Source organism: Carcharodon carcharias, chromosome 22 (genome assembly GCF_017639515.1).
Source record: "Carcharodon carcharias isolate sCarCar2 chromosome 22, sCarCar2.pri, whole genome shotgun sequence".
Classification (NCBI taxonomy): domain Eukaryota; kingdom Metazoa; phylum Chordata; class Chondrichthyes; order Lamniformes; family Lamnidae; genus Carcharodon; species Carcharodon carcharias.
In genome coordinates this window covers 15,371,334-15,384,560 of record NC_054488.1, presented here as the reverse complement: position 1 = coordinate 15,384,560, position 13,227 = coordinate 15,371,334, and the positions used below count along the sequence as shown (strand labels likewise).

The 13,227-nt window shown below is 44.4% G+C and overlaps 1 long non-coding RNA gene across 1 annotated transcript; it reads left to right on the top strand.

Moving 5' to 3' along the window:
* The first annotated feature begins 1,361 nt into the window (after nucleotides 1–1,361).
* LOC121293626 lies at nucleotides 1,362–12,776 on the top strand. Its single transcript, XR_005946575.1, has 3 exons — nucleotides 1,362–1,444; nucleotides 11,106–11,274; nucleotides 12,691–12,776. It is a non-coding gene; the product is annotated as an uncharacterized LOC121293626 (long non-coding RNA).
* The last annotated feature ends 451 nt before the right edge of the window (nucleotides 12,777–13,227 follow it).

The following is a 13,227-nucleotide window of genomic DNA, read 5'->3' as shown; positions in this document are numbered from 1 at the left end:
CACTCTCCATTGTTAGTGCTATCTCCATGGCGCGCTTCAGGAATATCTCAACTTCTGCAAGCTAACGGCACTGAACGGCGTCGTTGTTTATGCCGCAAAACAAATGATCTCGCAACATGTCGTTTAAAGTATCACCAAAGTCACAGTGCTCCGTTAACTGCTTTAACTTCGCAATGTACATTGTGACCGACTCACCGGGGCTCTTACTCGAGAAGTAAACTTGAACCTTTGCATGATCACTGAGGGTTTAGGCTGAAAATGTCCCTTCACGAGGTTGACTAACTCGATGAAGGATCTGGAATTTGGTGTGTTTGGACCCGTCAAACTACAGATTAGATTTTAGGTTTTGCTGCCGCAGACACTTAGGGGAATTGCCTTCAGTTTCTCCTCCGCTGTTATTTTGTCAGCTACAAAGTAGAAACCTAATCGCTCAATGTATTGACTCCAGTCTTTGACGGATGAGTCGTACGGGTCAATTCTGCCAAAGAGAGGCATTGCTGGTGAGCATACTTTTCTTTCTCCCCTTAAAAAAATCGAAATACTCACAGTCAAAAGGTGAGGTGCTGCATCTGCGCTTTCCCATCCTCATCACCAATTGTAATAAAGTCGGAACACAGGGCTCATTTCTTGTAAGAAACAGTAAACTTTATTTACAGATTACAGGTGAGGCCACGTGATTGTTCCAAGACCAAGAGGCTAAAACACTCCGCCCCAAGATTCCCTGCGCTTAGGGCTGATTAATCTGTACAGTCACATGATCCCCATAACAGTAAGAATTGGTTTAACTTGAAATTACTACAGTCACTGATTCGGGGGGGGCTGTAATCTTCTTGGCTCTTGGGGCCATGTCTTCACTGGTGCCCTTCTGGGCTGCCAGTATTAACAGGTGTGCGCACAGCCACAGTTTAAATATGGCGCCCTGCGTAAGGAAATGGCGTGGCAGGCAATCGGAAGCCACCTGCCAGCGAGATGCCGTGTTCCGTGTGGCCGCATAATTAATGAAGCAGGAACAAGACAATACAGCTTGAAAACCCGGCATGGAGGCCGATGGGTAAAAAGACATTTTCCTGCCCGCTAACGCACTTTGTTGAAATCTGGGATGAATCCGCCCCTTATATTTGTTTAAAGAAGAGTTGATCATTGTGAAGAGAGATCTGCTGTTCTTTGTGAACTGAAGCGGGTTGGATGGACCTCCCCATCACCAGTAATCTTGAGGCTATTAATTGTGAGCTTGTTTTTTTCTTTAGAATCCACCAGAAGAAATGCTAATCATGCTTCGTTGATCAATATTTTCTTTCCTTCTGTTACAGCAGACGAACCGTGAGCATTTGAGAAATTCCATTGCATAAATAGCAAAGCCATAAATAAATGGGGGAATGGCAGCTGGATAGGAACGAGACCACCAGCATTCAGCAGATCGGGCAGCTGTACTGCTGTGCTCGCAGTGAGTAAAATTTAGTATTGTCTGATAATTCCTTTCAGAACCTCTGTGAACATAGTTTTGTTCCATTGAGCAATTTCTGATAAATCCTATCATCTGTGGAAAAAGAAATACTTGAAATTTTGCAGTGCAGAAACATTTCCAAGTGTCTGCAGATTCAATTACTTTTGGAAAGCAGTGACTGTGGTTATGCAGAAATATATGATATGCCCAGACCATTAACCTTACTGTGGATACATTTGGCTTGTAAACATGAGTTTCCTGTGAACAGACTGACTCAGTTTATAATGTTACCAGTAGATTCATTTAGCATAAGAGGTTACTTGGCTATTTCATCAAAGCTACAGACCATCCCCAGCCAGTACATACCGTGTTGCCCTTGTGCAAACATCCATTGATAAATAATGTGACTTTAGTGATCATTTGTAATTCACCACCCAGGTGGCAATCTGACAGAGTGGACTGCCCACCCATTCTCAAACCTCTTCAGTTGTGTCCCCATTGATTTAGACTCTGCCAGCTTACTGCCCAGATGGTGATGGTGAAAATTACATCCATTACATTCAAACTTAACCTTAACGCTGAAAGCAAAGTGACTATTCATTTTGCTATCTTGATATTTGCAAGGATTTTGTTTAAGCTGGTCAAATTATTATAGATATCAGGCTGCACAGCAGACACTGCTGGTCTCAGACTGGTATCTGTGCAGTCTAAGGTACAACTAACATGCCTATATTGTGCCAGTGGTTCTACGTCAGAGAGTTTAGCAATGTTTATATCTCTCCCCAGGCAGATTATTTGTAATGCTGAAAGAGATGCAAATCTTTACTTTCTCCTACCATTGACAGCATTGAAAAATGATTTCATTATGTTTCTTGCAAGTACAATATATTGCCTGTACACATTTGAACAGAGTGAGGCCCAACTGCATATGGTGCGAATGCCAATTAGTCTTCAACTGCCTACCTGTTAGAACTGATCTTGCATCCTTTACTTTAATGCACATGAAAGTCAGACCATTGACCTGACTTCCCAGTTACACAAATGCTTTCATATCAGCTTGTAACCAAGATGAATTCTACAACTGGAGCAAAGATCCAGTCTCTGGTTGTTTCATACAAATTACAAACATGTATTCCAGATCCTACCCCATGACATCTTACCAACTATAGGAAATTATTACCACAGAGTTGTTTTAAAATAGTTCTTAATCTTGAGAGTCAGATTTTACTTTCAACTTTAAGTGGATTTAATGTCGATGGATCTATTTCCTTTAGCGCTAGAGCAGCTGCCTCTGCTGCATTTCCCTTTCCTGAGGCCTACAACCCTAAGCAAGAACCTTCTTGTTTCCGTGTGATTCACTCCCCCTCCAAGATCACCTCATTGATGAGAGACACCTCCTGCTCCCTTGATCTCATTCCCATGGAAGTGCTGGCTACTTCATTTCTCTTTCAGGTCCAATGCCAGCTGACTTGGTAAGTGGTTCTATGAGACATGAATGTTATTTTTTCAAAACATTTTTTGGGAATATTGTGTTATTCTGTGAAGAAGGGTGTGTGTGTGTGTCTGTGTGTGTAGAGGTGTATGTATAGAGGTGTGTGTGTGTAGAGGTATGTGTATGTGTGTGTGTGTGCGTGGATGGGATGTGTGTGTGTGTGTAGAGGTGTGTGTTTGTGTAGAGGTGTGTGTGTGTGTGTGCGTGTGGATGGGGTGTGTGTGTGTAGAGGTGTGTGTGCATGTGTATAGAGGTGTGTGTGCATGTGTATAGAGGTGTGGGTGTGTGTTTGTGTATAGAAGTGTATGTGTATAGAGGTGTGTGTGTGTAAAGTGGTGTGTGTGTGTGCGTGGTTAGGGGTGTGTGTGCGGGTGTATAGAGGTATCTGTGTGTGTGTAGAGGTGTGTGTGTGTGTGTGTATAGAGGTGTGCATGTGCATGGATGGGGTGGGCGTGGATGGGGTATGTGTGTGTGTGTAAAGTGGTGTGTGTGTGTGCATGGATAGGGGTGTGTGTGTGTGTGCGTGTGTAGAGGTGTTTGTGTGTGTGTGTGTGAGCGTGGATGGTGTGTGTGTGTGTAAAGTAGTGTGTGTGTGTGTGTGTGTGTGTGCATGGATAGGGGTGTGCGTAGAGGTGTGTGTATGTGTGTGCTTAGAGGTGTGTATAGAGGTGTGTGTGTGTAAAGTGGTGTATGTGTGTATACGTGGATGGGGTGTGTGTGTGTGTGTGTGTGTGTGTATAGAGGTGTGTGTGTGTGTGTGTGTATAGAGGTGTGTGTGTGTGGAAGTGTGGGTGTGTGTTTGCATAGAGGTGTGTATAGAGGTGTGTGTGTGTAAAGTGGGTGTGTGCGTGTGCGCATGGATAGGGATGTGTGTGTGTATGTAGAGGTATGTGTGTGTGTGCGTGTGTATAGAGATGTGTGTGTGTGTGTGTGTGTAGGGGTGTGTGTGGGTGTGTAGAGGTGTGTTTTAATTAAACTGGGCAGAGATTAATAGAAGGCAGGTTGCCTGGGGGGTTATAAAACCTAAAAAGGATAGAGGTGTTAGGTTTGAGGTACAAGTGAATAGGTTAGATCCAGCATTTGCATTTTTAGATAAATTGAACATTTGTTTGAATATCAAAGGTAAGACAGAGGTAAAAATAAACATGTTTGCATCTAGCAGGAGTTCCATAGGTAAACGGAATTGGGGATATTATATTTTATTGACCCAAAAGCAAAGACAACCCATGGAGGGCTTAAGGGAGCTAGTTGAGCTGCGGTGGCTGGAGCTAGAGCTAAGCTGTTGAGCTAAAGCTGAGTTGGGAGCTGGAGCTCTGGACTAGGAGAAGATGCAGGTTTGCATCAGCCATCCAGTCAAGCCAGAAAAGTCTTAGACTACAAAAGGCAGTTGCATTCTGAAGTTTGGAGTTCCACAGCAGAGTGGAAGAGAGTTACAGGTCACGTGGTATGCCTTTATTAAAGCTACAGCAGTTTGCCTTGGGTAATATTACTGGACTTTTATAGTTAAACATCTATAAGGGAGAGTTACCTGGAAGATGTTTACTTGTGGGTTTAAAAAAGTAGGAAATCTTTTTGGGGGAGTATTTGTAAGACTAACCTTAATTGTGCAACTGCAATCTTGTGTGCTTAAGTTTTCTTTTACTCTTGTTAATAAAAAGCTTTTAATTTTTAAAATCCCAAAAGTGTTACTGGACTTCTTGCTGCTAAGATCAGTGCATCTTCTTCTCATTTTCAGAATAGGGAAAAAGGGTATGGCCTGTAAGCTAAGTTTCCCCTTGGGATTTGGCTTGTACAGAAGTTAACATCGGCTATGGTCATAACAGGCTCCCTCTCCTCAGGCACTGCCTTTATACCTTACAAAACTGCTGCCATTACTCACAACCCCACTTCCAAATAAAAACCCATCCTAAATCCTCTGTCCTTGCAAACTGTTACTCCATCTCCAATCCTTAATCCCTTTCCCTCTCCAAAGTCCTTTAATGTGTCCTTCTATATGTGTCCTGCAACTCCCTTCTGAATCCCTGCAATCAGGGGCAGAATCTTGGCAAGTTTGGCGGTGGGTCAGGCATTTAATCAGGATGAAGGATGCTGGGTGGGGACTCAGCCACCTTCCTGCCTTCACCCTGAGATGTCAATTGAAGCCCTTAAGTGGGCATTTAAAGGCTTCATCCTACCACCACTATTAGCCAAGCAGCAGACAGGGGACTCGCCAACAAGCAAACCCACTATGGAGTTGCTTGCGGGCTCCTGGGTGGGGACCCTCATTCAAAGGCATTCAGTGCTTGATTGAGGGACCTGGTGTCAGGAAGGAAGGATGGAGCATTGAGAGCCGCACCCTGTCCTTGCTGCCAACCCCCCTCCCCCATGATCCCCACCCTGCAAACCCCTACTGGCCATCACTCACTTGTGACCTGGGATCCAGTGACCATACTAGGTTTCGGGTGAGTCAACAGCAGTGACCGTCTTCACAATGGCACTGCCTCCAATTGGCCAGCAGCTCTTGGGGGACAGGCCTTCCACTTCCCGGGATCCTGGTCGTTGGCGTGAATGGAACCAGATGCGGCTGGCCCTCATGAAAAGAGGTGATATGGGATCTTGCTGGACCTCCAGCTAGCAGATGAGACCCCAATGCCTCTGCATGAATCTGCCCCTCCCACAGCATCAAGAAAACCCTAAATAAAGTTACAAGTAACCTTCTTTCTGACCGAACACTGCTCATTATCCCTCTTCGCCCTCCTTCAGTTTTTGATATGATTGATTGCACCATCCCCCTCAAACACTCCTTCTCCATTTTACAGCTTGGTGAGACGTCCTTGGCCAGAACATCTCTGCCAATCATTTCTCTTCCCATTCCCCTGCATCACCACATGAGGGGCTCTATTCTTGGTCTTGTCCACAACTTTATTTACAAGGCTGCCCCTTGACAACACCATCCACAGACATGAGCTCAGCTTCCATATGAATGCTGACAGCACTTAACTCTGCTCTTCCACCTCCTCTATTGATCTCTTTTTCTTAAATGCATGGTTAGGCCAGCATTTATTGCCCATCCCTAATTGCCCTTGTTCAGAGGGTAGTTAAGAGTCAACCCCTGTATGTGTGGGTCTGGAGTCACATGTAAGCCAGATCAGGTAAGGACAGCAGATTTCCTTCCCTAAAGGCTATCAGTGAACCAGATGGGTTTTTACAACAACTGGTAATGGTGTTATCAGACTTTTAATTCCAGATTTTTATGGGATTCAAATTCCATCATCGGCCATTGTGGATTCAAACCAGGGAGAGCATTACCCTGGGTCTCTGGAATACTAGTCAGTGACAATACCATTATGCCACCACCTCCCCTCTCCATTACCACTTGGAAATAAGGAGGATTTTAAAATAAAATTTTAGTCACACGACAAGTCTGCTATGTATTATGTACAAGCCTGCCTAAAATTGAGGATATTAGATTCTGAATTTAAAAATCTTGGATGAACTATGGTTAAATTTGGGGAAGATTGAGGATGGAGAGGGCTCATTTCTCTACCTCGGAAATTACAGGCATCAGTAATATGCCTGTATGTAATTATAAACTGCCCAAAATAAAGGCCAGCAATGACATGACTCATGAACAACACAAACATGACTGGGCATTTAAAGAGATTATCACAAATCAATAAGATTGGAAGTAGGTGCAATAAATACAAGTTTGAAGAAACCCAAACTCTTTTTCAGTCAGGTTAAGTGCCTGATTGGTTCTCTCAAGGTGAATAAAATTGGATAACGATTCACTCCTCTTGAAAGCAGCAGATGGCTGCAACAGTTGCCTTGAAGATTAATTTTGGAAGTGTCTTTTAAGACTGTATTTATAGAGCACAGTGACAGAAATGATAACTCTTGGGAGTAATCTTTTAAAGTATGCATATTGTAAACAGATAGTTTTGCCGATAAAGCTACTAAACCCTGGGTCTCATTAGCGGAGCTGCTGTAAAGATCACTGACAACACAAACAGCGTGTTAAACGTGCCTTTTGGCATGTTGGTGCTGTCATCATACCAACAGCACATTGACATTGACAAGGCTTCACTCCCCGTCCATGGGAACTAGTTTTGTGCCTTTTTCTTCCCATTTCTTTTCATCTTGCTCTGGTTGATAGAGAGAAATAAATAGTTTCCTCGGGTGGGGAAAGTCCAGGACAAAGTGTTTAACCTTAAAATTAGAGCTAGGCTGTTCAGGGTTGATGTCAGAAAGTAGCTCTTCACACAAAGGGTAATGGAAATATGAAATACTGTGCACTTTTTTGTTATTGGGTGGTACACAAATGAAACTGCTTGTACTGTAAATTTACTGCATATCTGTTAATTGCCGGCTGGCTGACTTGAGTGGGATATGAAACAGAAAGGTAACTGAACTTTCTGAAAATGTAAGGTGCCCTAAATGTGTGACAGCTGGCTCTGTGGATGGCACACTGCCCATAAGGGCACAAATCTTTAGTTCTGTGCTCTATCTTGTGACACATAACCAGGCTCTTCTTATCAGTCTCTTTAGCAGGGGTAATTTTAACCATATTGGTGTGAAGGTGACTTGAATTGTTCAACTGATCAAGTTTACAAGCCCAGCCAATTTGATTCCATGATTGATTTTACTCCACATTGATTTTTGTGGAGAGTGAAACAGGTAGCAGGTAAATGTGTGGTAAACCTGAACTACCCCTTTCTTACCTAGGAGTTTAGGTTAAAATTGGCCCATGTATCCAGTGTAGGCACAAAGTTGTGTGCCTTTGCGAAGATGGCATCCGTGACCTCATGGATGCATTTGTGGGTGGACGCTTGTGATATCCCACAGAGGTCACCTGTGGAGCCTTGAAAGGAACCACTGGTGTAAAAATTGAGCACCATGGTCACTTTCATGGCCACTGGCAGTGGATGCCCCCCAAATCTCCATGGCACCAAATCCTACAGCAGGTGGCAGATGTGACCGACCAGTTCCCTGGACATGCGCAGCCTTCGGCGACACTGGTTATTGGTCATCTGCAGGAATGAAAAGCGTTGTCGATAGACCCTGGGTCTAGCTCGGCAGTGACTAGCGATGGCTCACTGTGGCCCTTCAGCAGCGTGTGCAGGAACCCCAGCTTCCCCTTCTTCCAGAGGGTGCTGTTCCTCAGTCTGCTGAGCTAGATGCATCCGTTGCTCTCTTCTCCTTCGTCTCCATTCTCTGTAAGCCACAAGGCATACAGCTAGGTCATGAGGATTCATGCCCTTGATGTACTCCTCCTGCTGGATGAAAGAGAGAGACCATAGGTTAGCTTGGGTGTACTAAGAACCTCTCTTGGTTAAGTTTGAAGGACCCTTAACAAATCCCAGAAAGTGCTGACAAGTACTTGGGCACTATATAGCTGCCCGAAAAACCACCCAGCTCCGCCCCACTCCAGCAGACTGAATGGTGGCAGCTTTGGCCTGCAAAGTGCAGGCTGTGCTCTCAGCTCAGGCACAGGCATTCTCCTAACCCACACTGCAAGGCCGCATGGTTAGCTTGAACCATGGAGGAGACTGGTCCAATCCTGAATGATAATATTGCAAGGGGTTGTGAGCACCTCCTCCAGTGACTGCTCCATGGCCAGCTTTAGCACGGAGATTGTACAACATATGCAGTCATCCAAATGTTTAGCAGTCCATTAAAACACTCATTAGTTTGCAGTCTGTGCCCGAAGGGTGTAAAGCTCAGCAGCATTTGGTGGCGCTTCCAGACTTCCGCGTGCTTGAGGTGGCAGATAAGCTAGAGGCCCGACTCCAAGCATGTCAATGTGGCTGCATCTGAACTCCTGAGGAATGGTCACTTTATACGTTTCTCGAATGCATGGCCGCTTCCCTCCCATCCACCCACCTACCCACCTACCTAATGTGCTTGTGCACGACAATCAACTGGAGTGCTGCACTTGCAGCCCCCACAGCTAACCTCAGCCAGATTGCTGCCCTTGCCCCTCCCCCCCAACGTGCCTCAAGCAGAGAGCTGCACTTGCACCCCGCACCCCCCCAACTCACCCCAATCAGTGTGTTGCACTTGCCCCACCCCCATCAACTTGCCTGAACCGCCGTGCAGCCCTTACTCCGGCACCGCACTGTCAGCCAGACAGGAAAAAGTGACTTGTCTGTGTCCTCGGTGAACGTGCAGCACCTCAGCCTTGAGGTCCATCAGGCTGCCCTGGCGAGCGCTGTGCAACATTACTCAGCCCCGAGTTCCCCTCAAAGTGCAGCTCACCAGGCACACACCTTATAAATGCTGTTATGAAACACGTGGAAGGTGGGGGGTGATTGGATGATCCAGCGTGGAAGGATGGTTCCGGTGAGCTGGGCTTATAATGATATGCAGGTGTATTACAATGACGTTCCCAGCGTCCGGCAGAGGGAAACGAGGCCCGTCATTGACGGGTGGAGCATACGATGGCAAACGTGTTTCACGACGGCCTGAAACCGATTTTTGGCCTGCCCGCCATATTGTCCGCTCATGGCGCCAAGCCTTCCTGCCGCCAATGGGAGCGGATGATTCCGCCCATGGGCATTTACTTCTAAAACAAACAGGCACATTCAGCAAGAAGAGGCTGCTGCACAAAACTATCTGTGAATTCATGCATATATATTTTTCATGTTAATTTTTTCATCATTACTCCTATAATTTTAATGATTGCCCATCTTAACTCAACACAACGTTTTAACCAATTTTTTTGGCACTGACTGCTCACTTAAGGAAGGGACCAATTCATTTAATTCAGATATAAACATGCATCAATGTAAATTATACAGAAATGCACAGGATTGGCAGCAATTTCAATTCAATGGCCAAGTCATTAGTCACAAAGTTCTGGATCCAGGGTATTTATCAACTCTGCACTTTTTGAATCATTGAGTTTGATCTGTTCAGAAACTCTTATAAGCTTTTGTAATTGTGAAGGTAACTAGTTTATAAAATAACTTTAAAACGTGAATATCGCTCTCACAATAAAATTGTTGACTATTTATTATTTTCTACTACACATGAGGTTTTTTTAATTTATTCGGGGTGTGGGCTTCGCTGGCTGGGCCAGCATTTGTTGCCAATCCCTAACTGCCCTTGAGAAGGTGGTGGTGAGCCACCTTCTTGAACCACTGCAGTCCTTGTGGTGTAGGTACACCCACAGTGCTGTAAGGAAGGGAGTTCCAGGATTTTGATCCAGTGACAGTGAAGGAACAGTGATATATTTCCAAGTCATGATGATGAGTGGCTTGGAGGGGAACTTCCAGGCGGTGGTGTTCCCATCTATCTGTTGCCCTTGTCCTTCTAGGTGAGTGATCACAGGCTAGGAAGGTGCTGTCAAAGGATGCTGGGAGCGCATCAAATGCTGTGTGTGTGTGTATGCATATTTACCTGCTTCAATTGGCTGGTTCTATTAGCACTGAATTAATAAAAAGCCCAAAATAAGGTCTGGTATAAAATTGCTTCTACTTTGTGTCAGGAGCTGATGCCCACGTGACTCATATGAAAACTTAAAGGGCCATTGGCAGGCATGTGAAACACATTCAGTTAGGTGGCTGCGGGTGGGTTTCTATTGGAGGATCCCACCATCAGGTGGCAGTTCAGCAAGTCTGGGAAGTTATAAAGGAGCTGCCTAAACAAGCAGGGAAGTTCTGCTTCAAGGCCGTAGGTTCTAAGTCTACCTCCATTCATTCTGCAGTTTGGTCAATTAGTTTTCTTAACCCTCAGTTTCCTTCAAACCTATCTTCTCATCACCTTCCCACCCTCGCATTAAAATCCATTGTCCTGGGACCCTCCCCACCACCACACCTTCCCCAATGATGTCCAAGTACTTTGCAAATATAATTCGAGATGTCAGAGCAAAGACACGGACCAGCCCCACGGTTTCAGCGAAACATTACAGATTCTCCACCAGACTGTCAGATTGGTGGCATGGGATTGTCTCTCAAGCAGGCATCAGCCTCTGTATTTGTGCGAGTCTGCAGCTGGGCTAGGCAGGTGATTGTGTGATCAGTCTCAGGTCCACATGGCACTTGAGGCCAAAGCGTGTGACTCCTTGACTTGAGTGAGCAATTGGATACAAACTAACACATTGGCAGACCAGGACTGGTGATGGGGATGTTCACACAAGGACATCAGTTGACATTTGTCAAGTCATCAAATTTCCACTTTCTCCTGCAGGACAAGCAGACTCATAACCAGAAGGAAAGGGTGAAGATGGGCCGAGGGATGTCCAATCTCAATGTCATCATGCCTGTGGGGGAAGAAGCCCTCCAGATTGCTGAGGAACAGGGAGACCTATCTGTAGCTGATGGCAAGGCTGGAATGGCAAGGCAGCAGAATGAGAATGGTAAAAACAAAAAACTGCGGATGCTGGAATTCCAAAACAAAAACAGAATTACCTGGAAAAACTCAGCAGGTCTGGCAGAATCGGCGGAGAAGAAAAGAGTTGACATTCCGGGTCATGAGGACTCGAAACATCAACTCTTTTCTTCTCCGCCGATGCTGCCAGACCTGCTGAGTTTTTCCAGGTAACAGTGAGAATGGATTCAGCCTGGTGCTGCCACAATGGGTGCTCAGGATTATATGAGGCATTGTCCTGTGCTCAGAGACTCAGTGGAACCTGAATGTATTTTGCTTTGTTCTCAATTATAGGTGTCTGAGATCCAGACCCAAACCATGAGAGTACCAACCATGGTGGGATTTGAACTTATGTCTCAGGGGCATTAGTTTAGCCCTCTGGATTACTAGTCCAGTAACATTATCTCTACACTTGCTGAGTTTTGTATCAGGGAGGGGACTCTCACACAGACTTCATATGAGGAGATATTTAAAAATAACAAAGCAAGCAGCACAAAAATAATGTTAGAACTTGATACCAAACGTCAAGTTAAATGGTGATCTAATCAAATTGTAATGAGACTTTATACAGAAATTTTCAAACAAGTAGTCCTCAAGAATTGAAAATAAATAAGATTTGACAAGCACAAGACATTAATCAGTTGTGAACTATTGTAAGTCATGTATGCCTTCTTAATTTGGATCAAATGAGTTACTGGTGACAAGAATCTGAGACAGTTTAATGATATAAATGTGAACTTGTCAACCTCAGGTTTATTTATTTATTTATTGTCAAGCATGTCCAGACTAAGCAGTCCTATCAGTAGGAAAGATTTAACTTCTGACATGCCGAGTCAAAATGATAAGCATAGGAGCTGTAAGAGGTCCCTGGTTCCCCCTTAGAAACAATTCTTGGACTTCAGGATTTATAAAGGACGAAAATACACAGACAAAGGGTTTGGCTCAACCATAAATTTGTTGTTTTATTGTACCCACCAATATCCCTAGTACAGATTGTCATCACCACAGATCATAGCCCCAAATTACATACAAACATATTGGACTTTTAAGTAAATTCTGTGCTTTTTAAAAAAGGACCTACAACAAAAGCTGGCTGGGGATTGTAAAGCACCCACTTGCTGGAAAATTCCTATGTGAATTACACTTGACCAACGAGTACAGAGAGAATGGAATGTCACACCTAAAAAGATGTCAAGGCCTACTTCAGACAGAAACACTTCAAAGAAAGAGATGCAATGCAAAACTGAACTGTAATCTCCTGTGGTTGTAGAGATAATGGAGGCTCATTTTACCATCTCAGCAGAAACCACCTTCTGTTGAGTTATATCCAAGATTATGGACATGATCTAAGTTGAAAGAAAGCAGTTTCCGAGTGAAAGACATATTTGTTTTTTTCCCCTTCCAGGAATACACAAGAAACGCGGTTAAGAAGCCAACTGCAACCCTAGTCTCTGTGTGCTAGTCTGTTATTCTAGTGTGCGCTGTGTCACTGTGTGCTGTGAAGGTCACAGCTGAAGAACATCAACTAGGCATCCCTCCGCTTGCAGGTAAAAAAAAGTCTCTCTCTCTGATTGCTGGAAGCAAGTCACAAGTCAGCTAAGCCACAGTCTAAAAGGAAACAGGACAAGTCTTTCCAGCTAACCTGCAGAATCAAGAATCGCCGTGCCAACTGCTCAACTGCCAAAACCATCTCTACCAGAATCATCCAACTTAATGGCTGTAACATTTCACCATCTACTCCTCAGGGACAAGCTAAAGAATGATTTGTGTATCTTTTTAACTTTTATTTCTGGACTCACTTTTCATTTCTAATCTGTGGTTATGTGTGTTGCATTATTATTTTTTTCTCATGTTTCAGTAACCAATAAACTCACCCTTCCTTTGACTCAAGGTAGCCTGGTTAAATTGGCTCCTTTTAAAATATAAATACATTTGGCCTGGG